This window comes from Musca autumnalis, unplaced genomic scaffold (assembly GCF_047663935.1).
Source record: "Musca autumnalis isolate F117 unplaced genomic scaffold, ASM4766393v1 scaffold_4, whole genome shotgun sequence".
Taxonomy (NCBI): domain Eukaryota; kingdom Metazoa; phylum Arthropoda; class Insecta; order Diptera; family Muscidae; genus Musca; species Musca autumnalis.
Window position 1 is genome coordinate 131,724,821 of NW_027411977.1, and position 18,182 is coordinate 131,743,002.

The following is an 18,182-nucleotide window of genomic DNA, read 5'->3' on the forward strand; positions in this document are numbered from 1 at the left end:
ATCGCTGATATATTGAGGCCACAATATTCAAAATACCTTAAATCGGGAGGTATGGTCCTATGGGGGCTATTTGAGGACGTCGACCTATACCAGCACATTTCGGGTGGAAGGTTTCATACCCCTAACAAAAATGTAATGCCCCAGCAAAAATCCTTATTACAAACCTCCTCTCCCACCCATTATTTTAACAAGGGCATGTCGCGCGAAATATCTGGTTATTTTGTAACCACTGAAATAAGTAGTCAGAATCTACTCAGTATCTACTTATTTCAGTGGTTACAAAATAATCAGATATTTCGCGCGACATTCCCTTGTTAAAATAATAGGTGGGAAAGGAGGTTTGTAATGAGGATTTTTGCTGGGTACCACTTATCAGCTATTTCGGTGGGGAACGAAGACTAACTGCCAAATGTCAATCATTTCGATGGGATATTGAGCAACCTTCAAAATACCGAAAATCGGGAGGTACCGTTCTATAGCGGCTATATGAAGACATGAACCTTTACCGAAAAATGTCAGGTGGAAAGTTTTATACCCTCAACGAAGACTAAGTATCAACTTGCAGCCAGTTATAATGAGGCTAAAACCTTCAATATACCGAAAATTCGGATATAACGTCGTATGGGGGGTACATCAAAACGTGGTCATATACCGACAAATTTGTGAGGGAAATTTTTGTAGCCCAGAAAAAGACTAAATATCAAATTTCAGCCACTTCGGTGGAATAATGAGGCTGAAACCTTCGAAATACCGTAAATCGGGCGGCAGCGTTCTATGGGAGCTATACGAAGGTGGAAAATTGTGTACCCTCAACGTAGACTATGTACCAAAGTTTAGCCATTTCGGTGTTATAATGAGGTTAAACCCTTCAAAATACCGAAACGTGGACCGATACCGATAAATTTTTGGGAGAAAGTAGTGCATCCCAAAGGAGGACGAAATATCAAATTCCAGCCATTTTGGTAGGATAATATAGCTAAACCTTTCAAAAATACTAAATTCAAAAATTTTTAAATAAAACACTGAAACTTAATTTTTTTAAATTATATTATAGAAATGAAAATCTTCTTTGAGCTTGAGGTCAGTGTTGTTTATTTGTTTATTGTTTCATTTGTTTCCCAATATTTCGCAATTTTTGAAATTGCATCTTCAGGGGATGATCTACAACGACATTATAATTGTATGTATATTATTGAGTATCACAGTATTTTTAAAATATTTTCCAAACATACAAAAAGAGATTATTATTTACTTACAATACGTAAAAATATTTACAGTCACGTATTTCTTAAGAACTATCGTAGATTCTCTACCATCATCTGTTCCTTGTAAATATTGCACTGGAATGACTACGTATTGCACGATCTCTTTTTTGTCAAATATCTATAACAGTAGGCTGCATTGTCTGTATCGCTCTTATAATTTATCTTCGTATTTGTTGGTATATTGTTGATATGCAGCATCTCCAATGTAAGTCGTCTGTTATAGTTATTTTCTACTTGCAGTACACGTACATTGTCAAAGTTTGGCATATGGTTGTTAAGCTTACAGTGGTCCGCAAGCGCTGTTTTTTGGACCGTATTCTGATTTCGTAATTTAATATCAGATTTGTGTGCCGATAATCTTGTTTTCAGTTTATTCTTAGTCGTACCCACATACATTTTTCCACATTTTTCCTCTTCGTTACCATCACATTCAATTTTATAAATTACGTTGTGTTTGTCAAGTTTAGGGACGCTGGTTTTGGTTTGACTAAACAGTCGTTTTAAAGTGTTGCGAGTTTTTGGTGCTATATTTAATTTATCCTTGTCAAAAAGGTTGGAGTTTTGGAACCTTTCTGAAATTTCCGGTACATACAACATTGTTTTATATATCTTTTCGTTTTTATGTTTTTCCAAATTTGTTTCCGTCTGACGTATTTTATAGTTATTTATTAAATTCTCAATAAGATATTTAGGGAAACAATTTTTGGTTAATATTTTCCTTATTTTATTCTTGTTTTTTCCGTGAAATTTGACATCACTTACATTAAGGACTCTGTTTATGAGGTTACGTGCGGTATTTACTATTATTTGTTTTGGGTGTTTGGAGTGGTAGTTGATAATACGAACGGACGCGGTCGGTTTTTGGTACCAATCAATTTCTAGTTTATTTTTTACTCTTTGTATAAGGGTGTCTAAATATGGAATGGAACCATTGTCCTCTTCTTCCATTGTAAATTTTATATTATTATTAAATTCATTTAGCGTCCTTAATGTATCTAGTATTGAACTTTCTTCTATAATTACAAATAAGTCATCTACATACTTCGTCAAAATTGTTGGTTTCGTCCTTAGTTTCTCCATACAGGTGTCAAGTAGTTTCTCCATAACGATATCGGCTATTATCGGAGAAGCCGGTGACCCCATCGGCAATCCCTTCCTTTGTTTGTATATTCTGTTCTCGTATTGGAAGTATCGATTGTCTTTTATACAGAATTTCAGAATACTTAGGAATAGGTTCTGAGACATATTCGTGTATTCTTTTATGGTATTCCACTTTTCTTCTATTATAGAAAGGCCCAAGTCCACAGGTATGCTTGGGAATAGAGAGACCACATCAAATGATACCATTCTTTCATTCTCCTTAATCGTCAAGTTTTTTACTTTATTTTTGAATTGCAGTGAGTCCTTTACGTTGTATTTTGAATTGTTCGTCAAGTTTTTTAAAATATTTACTATGTATTTGCATAGTTCTATTGAGGGTGAGTTGATAGATGAGCATATGGGTCTCAATGGATACTCCTGTTTGTGGATCTTGGGTAGTCCGTATATCCTAGGCGCTGTTGCCACGTCTGTTTTTAGTCTCTTTCTTTCTATGGGCGAAATAATGTTGTTTTTGTATAATTCTTCTACAAGTTCATTATTCTTTTTAATCAAATTTGTTGTGGGATCTTTATTCAACCTTTGGTATGTCATAATATCTGAGAGTATTCCCATCATCCTCTGTTGGTATTCATCCTTCCTCATTGCAACCGTCACATTGCCTTTGTCCGCATTTAAAATTAAAATGCCTTTATTTTGCCTAAGAAATTTCTCGCTGTGCACCACTGTTCTGTTGATGAATTTGTCTATGTTGCTCTCCCTCATTCTGTTAATGTGCGTATCCAACATTGTTGTAAATTTCGTTCGCATAATTTCTTGTTGTTCCTTATCATTGCTTGTTTGGATAATGTCATCTCCATCCGCAATGGAGAAACTAAGGACGAAACCAACAATTTTGACGAAGTATGTAGATGACTTATTTGTAATTATAGAAGAAAGTGCAATACTAGATACATTAAGGACGCTAAATGAATTTAATAATAATATAAAATTTACAATGGAAGAAGAGGACAATGCACAGTGGTCCCACTTGTATGGGAAGGTGCGACAAAAATATTAATAATCGTCGGATCAATCTGATTTTTTCAGTATATGCTAAAAATATGTAAAAAATACTTTAGCCAAAAAATCATCAATATGGGTCCAGTTTTTCCTATAGCCCCCATGTAGCGATACCACCCGACTTCAGGTATTTTGAAGCTTTTATCTACATTTTCGGCCCTAATTGGCTGTACTTTGGTATTTGGGGTTCGCAATGGTCAAAAACCTTCTGCGCCAAAAATTGTGCGCTTAGGTCCAGGTTTCGGTATAGCCCTCATATTACGGTACCTCCCGATTTCAGGTATTTTGAAGATTTTATCAACATTTTCGGCCCGAATTGGTTGTAATTTGCAATTTGGAGTTCTCAATGATCAAAAACCTTCTGCGCCAAAAATTGTGGTCTTAGGTCCAGGTTTCGGTATAACCCTCATATTAGGGTACCTCCCTATTTCTGTTATTTTGAAGTTTTTATCTACATTTTCGGTTCAAATTGGTTTTAATTTGCTATTTGGAGCTCTTAGTGGTCAAAAAACGTCTCCGACTGGTATCGTCGACAGGAAAGGAAACAAATTATTCCATTTGAGGTCAGGATTTTTCATGGTAGGGGATATAAAAAAGTTCGGTGCGACCGAACTTTACATTTTTACTTGTTTTTCATTTTATATGTAGCATCATACATATATCAAAAATATACAAATGTAAAAAATACACTCATAAGTAGATCCCAAAATAAAAATGTATAAATTTTTAAAGAAAAAAACTCAAAACAAACAATTAAAATACAAAACAAAGAAGAAACTGAGCATACAGTAATACTGAATATACTGAAACGACCAGAGGCATTGTCAGTATTTTTAATGTCACGCACGGAAGCGCAAATATATGCAGCTGGAACCAAATTTTTTGTAAACTTGACACTATTTCGAACATTCTTCAAAAAATTTGGAGAGTGGCGAAGGATGGCGAAGTTAGTAAAACTCAACTTCAATTTTTAGGACTTGGAAACAAAAATCCACAAAAAAGTATTATAAAAAATGTGATTTCCAGCACATTTTATGCGAATAATGTGTACAAAATTTTATGCAAAAGTAATTAGAAAACCATGTACTCAAACTTCCATTTCGAAAAAAATAATTTCATCCTTTCAATTTTGAGTTACTTGCATTGTAAGATGTCACAACCTTACTGATGTTTCTAAAGTTTTTAAGATAACATATGTAAATGTCAACTTCTTCTGTTTTGTCTTGTTAAATACCGTTATAAATTACAAAAACAGTGCTGAAATATTAAAATATATTATGTTTAGAGATAATTTGCTGAATTGTCGCAGAGATTTGCTAATATCGATTTTTCGATTTTTGTCGCAGGTTGGGACCAGTGTGCAATGGTTCCATTCCATATTTAGACACCCTTATACAAAGAGTAAAAAATAAACTAGAAATTAATTGGTACCAAAAACCGACCGCGTCCGGTCGTATTATCAACTACCACTCCAAACACCCAAAACAAATAATAGTAAATACCGCACGTAACCTCATAAACAGAGTCCTTAATGTAAGTGATGTCAAATTTCACGGAAAAAACAAGAATAAAATAAGGAAAATATTAACCAAAAATTGTTTCCCTAAATATCTTATTGAGAATTTAATAAATAACTATAAAATACGTCAGACGGAAACAAATTTGGAAGAACATAAAAACGAAAAGATATATAAAACAATGTTGTATGTACCGGAAATTTCAGAAAGGTTCCAAAACTCCAACCTTTTTGACAAGGATAAATTAAATATAGCACCAAAAACTGGCAACACTTTAAAACGACTGTTTAGTCAAACCAAAACCAGCGTCCCTAAACTTGACAAACACAACGTAATTTATAAAATTGAATGTGATGGTAACGAAGAGGAAAAATGTGGAAAAATGTATGTGGGTACGACTAAGAATAAACTGAAAACAAGATTATCGGCACACAAATCTGATATTAAATTACGAAATCAGAATACGGTCCAAAAAACAGCGCTTGCGGACCACTGTAAGCTTAACAACCATATGCCAAACTTTGACAATGTACGTGTACTGCAAGTAGAAAATAACTATAACAGACGACTTACATTGGAGATGCTGCATATCAACAATATACCAACAAATACGAAGATAAATTATAAGAGCGATACAGACAATGCAGCCTACTGTTATAGATATTTGACAAAAAAGAGATCGTGCAATACGTAGTCATTCCAGTGCAATATTTACAAGGAACAGATGATGGTAGAGAATCTACGATAGTTCTTAAGAAATACTTGACTGTTAATATTTTTACGTATTGTAAGTAAATAATAATCTCTTTTTGTATGTTTGGAAAATATTTTAAAAATACTGTGATACTCAATAATATACATACAATTATAATGTCGTTGTAGATCGTCCCCTGAAGATGCAATTTCAAAAATTGCGAAATATTGGGAAACAAATGAAACAATAAACAAATAAACAACACTGACCTCAAGCTCAAAGAAGATTTTCATTTCTAAAATAAATTTAAAAGGTCGAATAAACTAAATCTCAAACATTTTTAAATTATATTTTATTTTTAACTTTTTAGTAAATACATTTTTCTGATCACTGAGAACAAAATTATTCTCAATTTAGGCCGAAAATTTAGATAAAAACTTTAAAATGCCTGAAATCGTGTAGTACCATTACATAAAGGCTCTACCAAAACCTGGACCTATGTTAACAATTTTTGGTGGAGAAGTTTCTGTACCATTGGGGACTCCAAATGCCAAGTTACAGCCAATTCGGCCTTAAAATGAAGATAAAATCCTTAAAACACTTGAAAAGTGTGCAAAGTTTCAGTTCGATTGGTCAACTACAACTGTGTGGAAAAAGGGGTTACCGGATTTGAAAAGCAAGTTACATAAAACACCGTTAAAACACTGTAAAATGGACCAATCTTTGTTTGAATTTCATATTCATGTATTGTCATCCAAATCTGAAAAGTGTGCAAAGTTTTAGTCCGATTGGTCAACTGCAACTGTATCAAAATTGAGTTTCCAAATTTGAAATGCAATTTAAATAAAACACTGTGAAATGGATCAATCTTTGTTTTAATTTTATATTCATGTATTTTCATCCAAATCTGAAGAGTGTGCAAAGTTTTAGTCCGATTGGTCAGCTGCAACTGTATCAAAATTGAGTTACCAAATTTGAAATGCAATTTAAATAAAACACCGTTAAAACACTATAAAATGGACCAATATTGGTTTTGATTCCATATTCATGTATTGTCATCTAAATCTGAAAAGTGTGCAAAGTTTCAGTTCGATTGGTCAACTGCAACTGTGTTAAAAATGAGTTACCAGATTTGAATTAAACGGACCAAAGCAAGTTCAATAAAACACTGTAAAAATAAAATAATTTCAGCATGAGCCAGGCTGGGATTCGAACCTGGGTCCCCTACAACTGAGTGTCAAGGTTGCCGGCGTCTTAGCGTTCTAAGCCACCATGAAATTGTCAAAACTTTAGTAGACAATATTGATGATCAACATCTTTTGATATGGAAGATATGCCGTATGAATAAATTTTACCATAGTATTTGTGAACATCGAAAAATGGAATTACCATGTTTGACTATAGGAAAAGTTAAGATTTTCAATTGACTACCATAATTTCGCATTTGCATTTACCGAATGAATTGCGTATATACATATACTACATAGATACCAAGCTTAGCATTCGTCTGCCACAAAAACAACATCCTGATGATCGGACTTAACCAACCGTGAAACGTATACGCAGAAAAAAATTCAGCAAACATATAATGTGTTTGGATGCAAACATAAAATATGTTTGGATCCAAACATATTATTTGTTTGCAACAGTCCCTAACACAACATGTGTGTGGATTCAAACATATTTTATGTTATAACATATATTTTTATGTTAGAACATATATATGTTTGCTGCAAAATATGTAAGAGATGCCGTTTTTTCCTCCGTGTAGCATTATGGTTGGATGACGAGTGGGGCTTCGGTAGACTCCTAATTTTTCAATACACCTCTTAGGTCATAACAGTTTAAAAAAAAAATTAATTAAATAAGACAAAAAACAAAGAAAAATGTATACCCCCAACGAAAATCAAATACCAAATTTCAGACATTTCGGTGGAATATTGGAGCCAAAATCTATAAAATACCGAAAATTGGAAGGGACCATTCTATGGAGGCTATATGAAGAAGTAGAGCAAAACAGAAAATTACCAGGTAGAAAGTTGTATAACCGAAGACTAAACACCAAATTTCAATCATTTCGGTTGAGGACGCATAATTCAAAATACCGAAAATCGGGAGGTACAGTTATATGCGGGGCTATATGAAGACATGGACCTATACCGACAAATTGTAGGTTCAAAGTTTTGTATCCTCGGCTAAGACGAAATACCAAATTCCAGCCATTTCGGGGAGAAATTATTGCCACAAACTTCAAAATACCGAAAATCGGGAGGTACCATTCTATGTGGGCTATATGAAGGTGTGGACCTATACCGACCAGCTTCAGGAGGAAGCCTGAATTCCGAATTACAACGAATTTGGTGGAATATTGAGGTCACAACCTTCAAAATACCGAAAGTCGGGAGCGGTACGTTCTATAGAGGCTGTTTGAAAGCGTGGACCTAAACCGACAAAATTTCCGCATGCTTCCAATCGTTTGGGTAAGTGATAGACTTAAGGATATTATTAAACAAGTAAGAACGGCGTAAGTTCGGCCGGGCCGAACTTGGTATACCCTCCACCACAACTTGTATTGAAGTAAAATGTAATAACTAGTTTCTTTTCGTATATGAAGAAGACTTAATACTAAATTTCAGCAATTTCGGTAAAACAATGAGAGGCACCAATCTATTAGGGCTATTTCAAAACGTCGATCTATACCGACAAATTTCTGACAGAAAGTTTTTAGGCTCAAAGAAGACTAAATACCAAATTTCCTATATTTCGGTAAGAGAATGTGGCTAAAACTAAAAAATACCGAAAATCAAGAAGTAAGCTTCTATGGGGATATAGGAAGACGTGGACCTATACTGATAATACTCTTCTGGAATATTTTATAACTCTTGGAAGACGAAATAACGAATTTCAGCCATTTCGGTTGGATACTGACGTCACAACCTTCAATATTAAGAAAATCCGGAGGTACCGTTCTATGGGGGCTATATCGAAACGTGGACCTATACCGACGAATTTTAGTCAGAAATGGGGCAATATGAAAGCGTGCACCTGTACAGACATATTTCTGGCGAACAGTTTTTTATCACATTGATGACTAAATACCAAATTTCAGCCATTGTGGTGGAATATTGAAGACACAACCTTCAAAATACGAAAAATAGGGAGGTACTTTTCCATGGGGGCTATATGAAGGCGTGGACCTATACCGACAAATTTAAAGGGGAAGTTTGAGTACCCCCAACGAAGTCTAAATAACAAATTTCAGCTATTTCGGTGGAATATTGAGGCCACATCGTTCAAAATACCGAAAATCGGGAGGTACCATTCTATGGGGGCTATATGAAGGCATGGACCGATACCGACAAAGTTCTGGGGGAACGTTTTATACCACCAGCGTAGACTAAGTACCAAATTTCAGCCATTTCGGTGTGATAATGAAGCTAAAACCTTCAAAATACCGAAAATCGGGAGGTACCGTTCTATGGGGGCTATATGAAGGTGTGGACCGATACCGACAAAATTCTGGGGGAAAGTTTTATACCCCTAAAGAAGACTACGTACCAAATTTCAGCCATTTTTGTAGGATAATGAATCTAAAACCTTAAAAATACCGAAAATCGGGAGGTACCGTTCTATGGGGGCTACATCAAAACGTGGACCGATATATCCCATTTTCAATACCAACCATCCTGCAAGTAATAAAAACTTCTGTACCAAATTTTGACTCTCTATCTTTAAAATTGCGAGCTGTATCTTGATTTCAACAGACAGACAGACAGACAGACGGACGGACGGACGGACAGACGGACATGGTCAAATCGACATAGAATTTTATGCTGCTCAATAATATATATACTTTATAGGGTCTCCGACGAATATTTCGATGTGTTACAAACGGAATGACAAATTTAATTATACCCTCCATATGGTGGAGGGTATAACAAGTAGGTTAGGAATGGTATAATACGAGGTATGAGTATTCGAATGAACTTTGGGTCAACACCGTCAGGACCAATAGCATTGGACTTAATATCTGCAGAACATTTCAAGACTTCATCACGGGAGACACAACTGAACTCAAAATTGCCTTCACCACTCGTGCGATAAAATGTACCGTTATTGGAGTGGCCAGCTGTAACTCATGGCCACAAACACAGTTAAGACCTTCGGGACATACTATCTGCCAAAGTCAAAGGAGTGCACGACGCTGAAAGAATTGAAATGTGCATTATTGGCGAAATGGGAGTATATCACCACTAACACCTTAAGAAACCTAGTCGGTTCTATGACACGAGGCCACAGCAAGTCCTAATCCACAAGGGCAATACAATATCATGTTAAATGTACAACAATTTTGTTCATTATTATGCATTTTTTAAACATTTTTGTTATTGCACATATAAATTAATAAGAACGCAATTTTCTTTTATATTTTAAAAGCAATCGTAAGCACTAACTACAATGTAAATAGAATATTGGAAATATATTTTGTTTTCGGCACTAAATATCATAATATTAGTTTGCACATATAATTATGTTACATAGGTATATTTTAAAATTCTTTTGCAGAGATAGTGTATACGATCTGACAACTTAGAGAAATCATATCCCACAACTTCCACCTGAAGCTTTGCTATAATTTCTTCGAATCCCGTACATCCCATGTTGGCGTTGTTCAAGTTTTTGAACACCATATTTCAAAAACATACAAATGTGAAAACACACATTAATACCTTTATCCTAAAAATATAATTTTTTTCTAAAATAAGATCGAATCAAAATGCAAAATAACAACACCGGTTACTTGAAAACACCGAATAACCCTACTAAACATTCACAAAACTACGAGCATACTCAGTATAATGAAAACTGAATACCGCTCGGCAACTTTCGGCAGACGAGATAATTTTTTTCTAATTCTGGGCACTTCCACGAATATTGAAGCTATAACCTTCAAAATACCGAATATCGGGAGGTACCGTTCTATGGGGGCTATATGAGGGCGTGGACCTATACCAACAAATTTTAAGTGGAACGTTATATGTCCTCATCGAAGACTAATTAACAAATTTTAACCATTTTGGTGGGATTATGAAGCTAAAACCTTCAAAATACCGAATATCGGGAGGTACCGTTCTATGAGGGCTATATGAAGGCGTGGACCTATACCAACAAATTTCAGATGAAACGATTTTTTATATCCTAAACCAAGACGAATTACCAAATTTCAACCAATTTTGTGGGATACAGAAGCTAAAACCTTCAAAATACCGAATATCGGGAGGTACCGTTCAGTGGGGGCTATATGAAGGCGTGAACTCACATATACCAACAAATTTCAGGTGTAAAGTTCCATAAACCCAACGATAACTAAATACCAAATTTCAGCCATTTTGGTTGGATAACGAAGCTTAAGCCTCCAAAATACCGAATATCGGGAGGTACTGTTCTATGGGGGCCATATGAATGCGTGGACTTATACCAAAAATTTTCAAGTGGAAAGTTTTATACGCCCAACGATAACTAAATACCAAATTTCGGCCATTTTGGTAGGATAATGAAGCTAAAACCTTAAAAATACCGAACATCGGGAGGTAACGTTCTATGGGGGCTATATAAAAACATGGACCGATATATCCCATTTTCAATACCAACCATCCTGCAAGTAATAAAAACTTCTGTACCAATTATTGACTATCTTTAAAATTGCGAGCTGTATCTTGATTTCAACAGACAGATGGGCGGACGGACAGACGAACATGGTCAAATCGACATAGAATTTTATGCTAATCAAAAATATATATACTTTGTAGGGTCTCCGACGAATATTTCGATATGTTACAAACGGAATGACAAATTTAATTATACCCTCCATATGGTGGAGGGTATAAAAACTCACAAAATACATTTCAAAAGAGATCAATTTTACTCCAAAATAAAACATACAGATTTATGATGTTATCAATTTAAAACAATAACAATACCTTTAACTTTAACTTCAATTTCTTACTATAGTAATTTAACACAATACTTTTTGCTGATATCACTTGTCACTATGTTAATGGCAATTTTAACGTCTCAACAGAAATGATCTGCTTTAACAAGTACCGTTAGAAGTTGTAAAAAGAAAGCCGGAATACTAAAATTTGATGTGTCTAGAAAAGATTTGAAGAATAAACATCATAATTTGTAGACATCGTTTTTTATTTTTGTCACGGGTTGGGACCACAGTGCACTGCTCCCCCACCGTCTCAAGTGTGTCCTATTGTCACCCATTTTTCAAAATCATCCCAAGTTTCTTTGTACAAAAACATGTACCAAACATGTTTCCACGCGTTTGTTTGAAGAATTTGTTAATTGGTTCCAAAACTGTTTTTTAGAATTTTTTTTCTTCTGAATTTTACATAACAATTCAATCGAAGGTGGTTGTTAACATTTAACTGTACCAATGCTATATCAAAGATATTATTTTTATGTAAAGAATATCAAAATCAGACTTTTTACGAAAAAACTAACTAAAATATAATAAAAATCGTCACATTATGCAAATGATTTATAGCTTTTATTTCTCTGAGAAAAACTGTTTTATTTTTGGTCGAATAAATTTGTCGGTAAAAATATTTATTTATAACAATTAATTGCATCTGCCATAGCCTATTTTGGATTACCGCTGCTATTTTCTGTCCACAAACATTTCAATTGCTTTGGTTATAAGTAGACATCGGATTTTGCATATTTTTTATTAATAAAGATACGAACATTTTGATTGGACCAAAATTCGTTTTGAAGAAAACTGAATGTAATGGCAGACTCATATTTTTTATTTTTTTGTATATTTGCATATTTTGCATATGCACAAAATATGCAAAAAATATGCAAAAAAATATGCAAAATATGCAACTAATTTTTTTGACGAAAATCGTCAAATTAAATTTGGAAAGTCATCAAAAAGTGTTCTAAATTAAGTTTATTGTCGTTAAACGTCGATATCTTAGCAGATAATTATGTTATTAATTATTATTCCGCCACTGCAATAAATCTGGACTAAAAGACTTAGAAAATTTCCTATAACCCAGCCTTCTTATTACAACATAAGTTGCTTTCTAATACAAATTTGTTCAAAAACTCAATCAGAAATGTCAAAATGAACGTATCCAAATATGTTGATAGTTTCTGCTCGGCCAAAATAGTCTGACAGAATAACAAATGAACTAGAAATTAAGACTAAGAAAATATTAAATATAACATATAAAAACATATACAGGGCAATCATGAATACTTCCCTCTGAATTTTCCGCACGGGAAATAATTTTAGAAAGTGAAATTCTTTTAAAATCAATATTTGTTAAAAGATGAAAACTACTAGATTAGCTTCATTATGGCATACTCTAGTCGAATCGTCAAAATATTCCCTTTTTGGGCATAAATATGGAAATAACAAATTGTGAAATTGGGGAAAGGAAACAAATTCCGCACGGAATTTTTATTCATGATTGCACTGATAACCATATTTTAATAACCTAAGGGTATTATTTCTTAGTGAATGAGTTTGCAACATGCAAAAGGAAACGAAATATACCCACAGTTTCTTTGATGATCTGCATAGATTCGCACTTATCCATCTGGCCATGTCTTTTTGAAAACAGAGTACAGGTCACATTTATAGACCAATTCGCATAAAAATTGGAGTTTTTTTTGGTAAGAATCGACTCAGATTTGGATATTGCCCACATATGTATATACAGTATAATCTCGATAATCCCTACACCACAGGTTTCGGCGATGTACGAATTATCAAATTGTCCGGATTAACGAATAGTAAAGAAAATAAATTATTTTCTATGATTAAATCACTCGCGGTAGTTATATAATAATACTTTTTAAAATTCTAATTTCTAATACCGAACTTTTAAATGAAATAAAAAAGTAAAAAGTGCTCTACGTGTAAAAAATAGTGAGATTTTTCTATACGACAATCCGGACATTTTTATTGGCATTGCCCGTTTTTGACAAGACTAAATTTTCCCAAATTACAGAAAAGCCAATCAGATTGTGAAAGTAGAGCTAGAAATATGACGCTTTTTAAGTTTACATCAGGATGTAAGCAAAACACGGGACAGATGTGAAATTTCATTTTTTTGGAAATTAAAATTCCTTGAAATCTATGCCATTTAGGTGTATTGTGCCTTTGGCGACTTTAATGACAATATTGCGGCGTATATTTTTCTTAATATATTTATTTATATTCTAGACAACAAGACTAATGTGGTATAAAAGGTGTTATATCCTTGTACTCGATAATTTGTACTAAATGTTGCTGAAACAATTTTTACAGCAACTTCTCCATTAAACAACTACCAAATTCGAAGCATTGGTAACAATTAGTATAAATTATCGAGTACACGGTCAGGTATATGTTAATTAATTGTACACGCAAAAAAAAACGGCCTCTCTAACATATGTCCCAAACATATTTTGCAGCAAACATATATATGTTTGCAACAGTCCCAAACATAATATATGTTTGGGTGGAAACAAATATATATTTGGGTGCAAACATATATATGTTTGGGTGCAAAGATATATATGTTTGGGTGCAAACAATGTTATGTTTGGGTGCAAACATTTTATATGTTTGGGTGCAAACATTTTATATGTTTGGGTGCAAAAAAATACAAACCCAAAAGGCACAAAAAAAACAAACACATGGACCAGTGGGCGCTTACTGAGAGCAAGGGAGCGTAAAATTCAATGTAAAACACTTTGAAATGTGTGCTCACTTGCTCTCAGTAAGAACTCACTGGCTATCTCTATAGTATACACACAAATGTTGTGGTTTTTTATTAAAAGCAAAAGAACAACAAACACAAAGGTACATACAAAATTCCAAAGAAATACATAACACACTTTAATAAAAGAAAAACTTATTGAAATAATTTGTAAATAGTAACACTTTTAAAAAGGAAAAATATATAGAAACGCTTCTCCTTAGTTGTGAAATAAAACAAATTGTCCTCATAGTAGAAATCATCAGCGGGGAATCGGCATCTAGAATCAAATGATTATGTAATGTAATAAATAAATATGGATATGCCATATTTCAAATATACATAAGTATGTATGAAATTACCAATATTAAATGCGATTTCTTCCTTGTCCAATAAAATAATTCCATTCAACTTTCCGATTCAATTATAAAATGTATTGGGCATTTAATTTACTAAAAAGCACAATTTCTTTAAGAAAACACAAAACATTGATTTATTCACTCACTTTACCGTCTTCACTCTACAAAGGCAACTAAAACACTGAAGAAAGAAAAAAATATAATTCATATCATTTCTTCCTTTCTTCTTCGCCTGCGTTGGTTAACAACACGTTTGTTAACAACAACAAAACAAGAAACACACGAGTTTGACGCATACACGCCACCAAAGCCCCCTTCGCTTCTACGTCTTCTATTATATAATACACACAACTCTTTGTTATAAAACAGCATTCCACAGCCGCGAGAGCACTTTTATTACTCTCGTTGACAAACATCCTCTCTCCACCCATGAAAAAATGTTCTAACATAAAAAATATGTTTTACCCAAACATATCAAATTGAGATATGTTACAAAATGTTGCAAACATATATTTGTTTGGACCCAAACATATTATGTTTGGACCCAAACATATTATGTTTGGACCCAAACATATATTTGTTTGCAACCGGTCCCAAACATATATTTGTTTGGATCCAAACATATTTCTAACATAAATTTTTCTGCGTGTATGTACAAAAGGGTTATGACTTTGCGACTGTGTTATCAAAATTGTTTTCCTGTAGCAGGAATGAATGAACTATATTTTTTAGCATTCCAAATGCTTTTCTAGCTGAAATATGTGAGTGGTTTTGCCATGTTAAAGATTATTCGAAGGTTTTTGACTTATTTTACCACTACCACGCTATTGTGTGGTTTTTCTCAGTGATGTCATTTTGCACTAATCATTGGGTGTTCTTCATTTTGCTTATTATTCATCGTGGATGGGTATAACAATAATGAATTATTTTCGCCGAGTAGTGAATATTTCCCAATTCTGCATTAAGCGGTTGTATGCGTACAATATACATATAAAATTATGTATTTTTAGTGCATTAAATTAAAACTATGTCATCAATATTAAAGCGGCAGTTAGAACATTTTTCCAAAGAAGCTTTTTGACCACAAAGAACAAAAATTGCCAATACTGCAATGTCTGCATATACTGAATAAAGGTCTAAACACTATAAAATATATTCAAATCTAATATGTGGATATTCAAAACGTATAATTCTAATTATAGTTGTATTCCAGAACCTGGAATCTTAAATGGTACTCTAGTACTTTTTCCCATTTTGTGCTAAAAAACGAACCCTTTTTCCAAAAAATACATAAAATTCCGCTTTTATCTAATAGTCCGGTCAAAATAGACATTGAAATAGCAAAAATTCCCACAAAGCTGAATTTTGGTGGAGAGCTAGGGTTTGCAATTAGAAGCAACGTCCTAAAAGTCCCCATCGATCCCATGTGTGCAAAAAAAATTATTCGGGGTCAAAGGTCAAAATTTAAGGGTTTTTAGGTTTTCAGATTTATTTTTTGAAAACGGTTGATCTAATCAAAAAGTGACTAAAGTAAATATTGTAGACAGAAAAATTATCTACAAGTTTGACCCTTACAATTTTTTCTTAGAAGGAACCATTCTTGAGATATAGCTGTTCTAAAAAACACATGGTTTTTATGCACTTATAAGGGAAATATGCACATATTCAGACGAACCGGCTAAAATAAGCGAAGTAATCGGGTCTGTCCCCCCAAAAAACATATATTTTCTTGAAGAGCGAAATTATAGCTATCTTCTAAAACAAATTCCAACAAAATCGGAGTGTGTTTAGTAGAGTTATTCAATGTTAGAGTCATTTTGTGCAAAAATAGCACATTTAACCCACATGTATAATCGAAAGCCCAACGGGAACGACCCCAACGAAAACTCTCCGATTTTTTTCAAGTTTTGTCCGAAGGTAGGGTTTGTTGCACTGATTACGGAAATGTATAATTTTCAACGGTTGCGGATCCGGTTCGCCGGTTATTAGACCCGAAAAGCCAAATTTAAAAACCGGGTTAGACCCGGTTCTACTGAACCGATTACTGCAAAGTGGATATCGTTTGAAAGCTTACGGAAGTATCTAACACATAGTGTCGTTACTTTAACCGATTCGCCTCATAATGTACTTACACGGCTAATTTTTTATTTGACCTTTAGATCGAGATATCTCGAAAATGGTAAGTCTTTTTTAAGAATCATAAGGAGCAATCTTGTAGACAATTATTGAATCTACAACTTTTACTTTAGCGGTCTTTTGCTATGTATTACCGTTTTTGAGAAAAATTAAAAAAACTGAATAATGCCTCCAAAAATGACCTTTGACCCCGAATAACTTGTTTTGCACACATGGGATCGATGGGGACTTTTAGGACGTTGCTTCTAATGGCCAACCCTAGCTCTCCACCAAAATTCAGCTTTGTGGGAATTTTTGCTATTTCCCCCTTATACGCATATCTATTTTGACCGGACTATAAACCAAAATTGCGATGACTACTTCTAGCTCCTTTGTTTTTCTGTTAAACAATTTTGGCCGAGTAGAAAATATCACCATATTTGGACACGTTAATTTTGACATTTCTGATTGAGTTTTTGAAATTTTTCCATTACCTACATTTGTGTAGGAAGCAACTTATGTTGTAATAGGAATGCTGGGTTATTTGACATTTTCTCAGCTTGTGAAAACTGATTTAAGTCTTATTAGTCCAGATTTATTGCTGAGGCGGAATATCTGGAGAGTCTCAATAGCATAATAATCTGCAAAAAAAACTATGTTAAACGTCAAAAAACCTAATTAGAACGCTTTTTTGATGATTTTCCAAATTTAATTGACGATTTTCGTCAAAAAAAACACTTGTATATTTAGCATATTTTTTGCATGTTTTGCATATTTTTTGCATATATTTTGCATATTTTTTGCATATATTTTGTATATTTTTTGCATGTTTTTGATATGACCCCAAATATCGAAAATTTGACCCTCAAAACCCCTAGATCCAAAATTTGAGTCCAATCGGATAAGAAATAAAAAACATGCTAAAATCCGATGTCTAATTATAAGTTGCTATGCTTCTGATATTTGAGAGAATTTTAAAAATATTTTTCTGCGGTAATTAGAAGATGGTGATTGTCCCTCAAAATAATGCATGTTCCGAGGCAATTTAAAATAAAAAATCTTTTTTTATTGTTTTATCGTGTGACGTTAAGAACCCATGTCTTCTTCACGATATTCAAAGCCAAATATATTATTTTTTATATAACGCAAATCGAATCTGTAACGCAAATCGAAACAAAATCTATTATTTCTTTGTTAACGCAAATCGAAACAACGCAAATCGAGGTATCAGTGTAATTATTTTCTGTGATAACTGCATCGTTATTGCAATGATTGAACATTGCTGTTTTAAACGAAAAATTGTTTGT